The sequence below is a fragment of the Pinus tabuliformis genome, chromosome 2_1 (genome assembly GCF_031772625.1).
Source record: "Pinus tabuliformis cultivar Carrire ecotype Pingquan chromosome 2_1, CPIR1, whole genome shotgun sequence".
Taxonomy (NCBI): Eukaryota; Viridiplantae; Streptophyta; class Pinopsida; order Pinales; family Pinaceae; genus Pinus; species Pinus tabuliformis.
In genome coordinates, this window is record NC_142299.1 from 256,429,693 (window position 1) to 256,435,823 (window position 6,131).

Sequence of the window (6,131 nt, forward strand, 5' to 3'; positions counted from 1 at the left end):
GAGTGGCACAATGTGAATCATTATTACCCACTAATGTCATCGGTCCCCTTGACATTCGACACCAACACAAGCTTTCATGTCAAGGTGGTGTTGTACTTATCTATTGTTGTAGTTATTTCATTTAGTCAAATACCCCCGCATCATTAAGCACCTCATTCAATAATGCTCACACCATAATATGGGGGAGATACCCGCAGTCAAAGACCCATGCATGCTGCATCACCTCCTTCAATAGTGCTTCACCTATGTTATGCATGGGGGAACCAAATTTAGTCTATTTTACCAAGAAGCACCCTTGAGGATGTCAGCATTTATCATCATCATCTATCAACATGTCAACCACCATAATGTTTATAGGACATGACAATTTATTTTATGATTCTAATAATTAAAGATTAGTCATCATAATGAGCATGGGACATGCTCACCTCGTATAGACACTTTTTTTCACTCTTTAGGTTTTCACCAGAGCATGGTAAACATTTATACTCAGTCAAGGGGTTTCCATACTCATCTCCATAACAAGTTTTACTCTCTCTCAAAAGGTTGATCAGACATTCCGTCAAAAAATAAAACATGATGTATTTTGGCTATATGTTTGATTCTATCCTCATACATCTGGGGGCAACTATTAAAACCAAAAAATCATACACATGTTGGCACAATCCATAAGACACTAAAAGGTAGCCAATAGAATGCACAAGTGAAGATTTTCTAGTTGAATACATCATGAAGTTTAAAGAATTAAATTTCTCCTAAGGTCCAAAGTTTATAAAGATAAAAACAATTGATGTCACGTGCTTATTTCCTCAATAAATGCATGCGCCTGGAATATCCTTCAAAATTCGTGTGGTTGTAGAAATGGATGAATTAAGGATTCGGTACCACTCCACACACTTAGGGTTTATTCTCTGACATGAGCTCAGTCTAGTACAGCCGAATTCAAGGCCCTAAAGATATGCAGCCCTCAATGGAATCATCTTTTCCTACCCATGTGTCATTATCATGTATGAAATAAGAGGGGGAAGATGGATTCAAAAACTTCTATATAAATAGGCCATGGGAGAGCCAAAATATGATACATTGTTACGCTAACCAAATTTCTATTAGAGAAAACCATCATTCCATTGTTGAAGCCAAAGAAGGGAAGAGAACGAGCATGTTGGCCATATTTCTTCTAAGCAATCCACCATCCTAGTGAGAAATCAAGAATCCACCATTGGAGAGTCTTCATACTTCTTTGAGAGAGAGGAGAAATTTGCAAAGAGATTGAGGAAAAGAAACCCCCTTTCTGAGGATTTTTGAGCACCATAGCTCAAAGAATTATCTTCAAGTGTCTAAGATTCATCTATTGTATTCAACCTCTACTACTAGCAGTCAATAAGGTAAGCTTTTTCCATTATTTTTTTGACTTGTTTTCTCCATTGAGCATTGTTTGTGTAGATACCTATTTTTTTAGTTTATGTTTATGTATGCATTGTTTCCACTATTTACAATGTTGTGTTTATTTAATTTTATCTACTAGCAGCACCAATTTTGCATGTGATCCTTTGCAGGGAACAATCAACTGCTAAGGAGGTGTCTTTTGGTACACCATTACCACAAAAACACTATCACAAGAGTCTTTCATTTTTTCAACTGAAATATAAACAAAAACTCTAACTCCACTATATTCCTTTTCCTAAAATGCAGATATCCAATTGCAAATCACCCGAATATTGAAAACAATTTCAAATTTTCAATTTGCCCAATAACACAAGAAAACAAGAAATATCTATTTTCATACAATCACTCTGAAATTAGGAAAAATGCAACAAGAAACCAATAATCACTAAAAAATGATTTTTCCCTAATTGAATGTTATAAATTTTCTTGCAGTAACAAATTCAATTCATGAACACTTCAGCAAATAGAAAGAAAAAATGACTTTTCATTTCATAACAAGCATAAGAACTATTTTCATAAACAATACCTAATCTTGTAAATCATTCACTTTGATATTCAAAATAATTTTTTTTCAAAAGAGAAAATTAGACTCAAAACCTGATCTAATCGACAGAAGAAAGATATACATTCAACTCAACAGGACCAACAAATCTCTCTTTTGATAGGTCAACCATTCATCAGACAAGACTCTACCCTAATTTGTAAAAACAAGACCAATCACAAGAAAAACCCAAATAACATACAGTTAGACTGACAAACAGTCACAAGAGGTTTAAACAAGTGTAAAACAACATGAAAAAACAAAAAAATGGTTCTGAAGAGGAAATAACTGAATTTTTCAAAAAATTCCAGGTATGTGCACAGTCTCTGGAGTAAATCGGTGCGCATAAGTTGTGTTTCTAAAAGGCCAATGTGCAGAAGTGTAAATTGTTCCTAAAGTATAAGTGCACATAATAGGGAAATTAAGAAAAAAACAAAAAATAAATCAAATCCATCCCAAAATCCAAATTTCTAAAATTTCAAACACTCAAGGAAGGCTTGTGCAGCAGGTTAAAAAGATCAAACAAGGAGGACTAAAGGAGACTGGGATGGTCCCCTAGTGGAGTCACCAATTTCTTATGTGGACTTATCCCACTTGCGGACAAGAGCGATCTCCCTAGACTTCAAAGAACCCTAGTAGCAAACAAATAAGAACTGCTACCTTTCTCTAGAATCTGATTGACTAAAATGAAATACAATGATAGAGGCCTCTTACTGATTAAACAAAATTATTTATGAAGTCCCTTTCAAAGCTTTCATCCATTCGCTCCTCGATGCTTTAGAGTTCCTCTTGCCACTCCCCACAGCTTTTCCATGACATCCTGAAAGAGATCTACATAGATAAAGATAGACAAGAGATCAAAGCATCTGACATATAATCAAATAGATAAATGGACTAATTAACTAATTATATATTATAATTTGATCAATATGCAATCATAATCCATGTAGCTGATCAAGGAATCCTACAAATTAGATCAACAAAGATGTAATTGAGAAAGAACAATTGCTTTTATATTAATAAACTGGAGAAAATACTTACAACCATATAGCCTTGATGTTGCAAGTCCCTTCTGCAATCTCTAACCCTTTCCCTTGCAAGAATAACCTTCCAACCCAATCTTAACAGCATAAACCTACTTCCAACAGTCCTCTACCAATCCTTGGACCTGTAGTAGCTTTATAGGCCAATAATGAGAAGTTATGGATCCATTCTCCAAGGGATGAGATCCACTAATAGTAGGATAGGGGTTCCACAAAGGAAGGGGAATTACTCCATGATGGGAGGGATCCGAACTGAATAGGCACCTATTCAAAGCGTGTTGGTTGGGATAGATGCTACCAACAATGCTTCTAGACTTTAATTTTTATTTTTACATTCATTGAGTCATGTTCGCAAGTCATAGTGTAAGATAGTGTGTACTTATGCACAGTTGTTAATGGTCTTCTCTACATATGCGCAAAAATTAACTAGGAAACTACTAAAGTAGCCAAAACAGGGTTTTTGTACCATGGGATCTTGGAATTCCGCTTTCTTTTGGATGATTTAGATTCTAACTTTGTAGGGGAATGTCTCAAGACACATTCTTGGATAGCGAAAGATCCAAACTAATGGTCATTTTCCTAATGCGACAAAATGGCGTGTAACACCATGTCTTTGGTAATTCATTTTTCTAGACTTTCTTATTCGGGTTTTTAACTAGAAGTTTCTAATTTTAGGATAATTGATGTTCCTTTGTTTCATTTCATTCTATAGAAATGGCATCACTTCCTCTATTTCAGGTACATGTGTATGTTAAAACCATAACCTACAAGGTTTTCTTCATTAACAAAGGGTTTCTTTAGCTTTGAATCTTTATTCTTCTCTTTGTCATGATGTAGGTACTTGGCGTTGGTCCATTCAGTCAGGCTTAAATAGGGTTTTTGGGTTTCGCTCCCACATGATTATTTGGTGTGCTTTAGGTTCTTACATATTCTTTTTCTATTAGATGCTAGGTTTTTCTTGTGGCCTTACCATAGTTGTGAGTACCATTCAATTGTTTTGGCTATTTAAGTTTTCCCCAATATGTAGGACTTATCCTAGTGCAGTCGTGGTGTAACCCTACTTAGTATGAAAAGAATAACTAGAATTTGTAAGGCTATAAGTAACTCTTTGTATGTTATAAAAAGACTATTTGAATTTAATTACTATGTTAATTCTTGTATCACTTAAAATCTCAACGTCTCGTGAGAATCGAGGGTTCTCGGAACCAGTACTTCTTTTGCGATTTATAGAAATCATGTACAAAGAATTATAAAACCTTAAGTTAAGCTATCTCTATTTATCTTGTCTTATACTATATACATGCATGGGTTCGACCCTACCCCTAATTTTTTTAACAAAGAACATTTATATATTGTATTTTTTTCCATTTAAGAAGACATTATCTTGTTCCTTGTTGTCAGAATAAAGACAAAACATATTTTCTCTCTTTGGATAGATTTTGTGTTGATTTTTCTTTTTACACATGTATTAACACCAATTCGATTCATAAGGTTTACAGGGATATTCTTATATGTTACAAAGGATACTTTTCGACTATTTTTACTTTAATAAATAAAATATTGTATGCAAGTCATCTGTCTTCAAAGACAATGATTATTTCTCTATTGTACATTTTCTGTATTTCTTATATGTGTGTTGATGGTATGATTATCTCTATATGGACGTTTTATAAATAGATATATTTAAAATATTGAATTGTATGCAATCTTGCCTAGAGACCCAGAGGGTCCCTATAGAGGGGACTCTCTGTCAATTCTCTGTGTCTTAACCCTTTGAACCAAAACTAAGGGTATTAAATTTGGAGGATAAGGTGACTATTCTCCTAGTCAACCCTCTAACATGCACGACTTCCATATTTAATTTCTCAACTATATATATGGTGACCACACTGTAAAATAGTCCCAATATGTTGACCTTGATAAATATCAAACCAAAAGTCAAGTACGGAAGTTCATACATTACAAAATTTTATCTATCCATCATACCATAAATAACTTCTATCATCCTATATATATACAATATGCAAAAAACTGTCAAAAAGCAATGAATATCATATGAAGTCAACCAAGTGAAATATCCTGCATAGGTATGTTTATAAAAGCCCTATGGTAAAATTGGAAATGGTCTAGACCGATCTTCTCATAAATCAACCAAGTACCAAGCTCCTATTGCACAACCTCTTTGGAAGACCATTGGAAACTGAATTCATTTCCCTGTAAATGTGATATAGGAAACATGATCAAATTGTGCTTTGAATAAAATGACCCCATCCAACAAATTTCTAAGTGTGTGCACATGACATTCTGATTGTTGATTAAACCAATCAACGTCGATTCTACAGTCTCTAAAAATTTGTAGTTGTCAACACCCTTTTTCAATGACAAAGAGAAGGGGAAATATAAGGCTATTGAGCTCATCATAATTAGTTGTACCCATACCCAAGACCATTTTTTATTTGAATTAATGGTTATCATTTAGATAGAGAATGACACCACCTCTACTTTTTCCCTATTGAGATGATTCGTCAAAATATGCCCATGGAATTGAACGATCGGTAGTCTCAGGAATAATGTTTCAGGAGCTCTGATGATGTTCTTCGTCAGGAAGCAAGTTGTAAATAGCTATTATCTAATCTCCTATGTGTTCTGACTGTTTGATTGAATCATGAAAAAATTTTTGATTCATGCCAAGCCATATTCCCAAGTAGACCAAAAGAGGGATATTTCTTTGTTTATGTGACTAAGCCACTTCCCACCTTGACATCCAAGCTTCATTGATATTATCCCTTTACCATCTTATATGAGCGTCAAGAGCCTGATAAATCAGATTCCAAATTTGTGTACAATTAGTGTAGTGTAAAAATAAATTATTAACATTAACCTCACTATCATGACACATTGTACACCATGATCAGCCCTCAAAGGATCTCCTTTTTAAATTTTCCCCAGTGGGCACTTTATTTTCTAACAAACACCACATCAAAAATCTAGATTTGGTTGGTCTCTTCAATTTCTGTTATGAAACCAGCTCAAAAAAAGATAGAAAAGATAGATCAACGCCTTAGAATTCAGCCTCTTCGAGGGGGCAACCTCCTTTACAT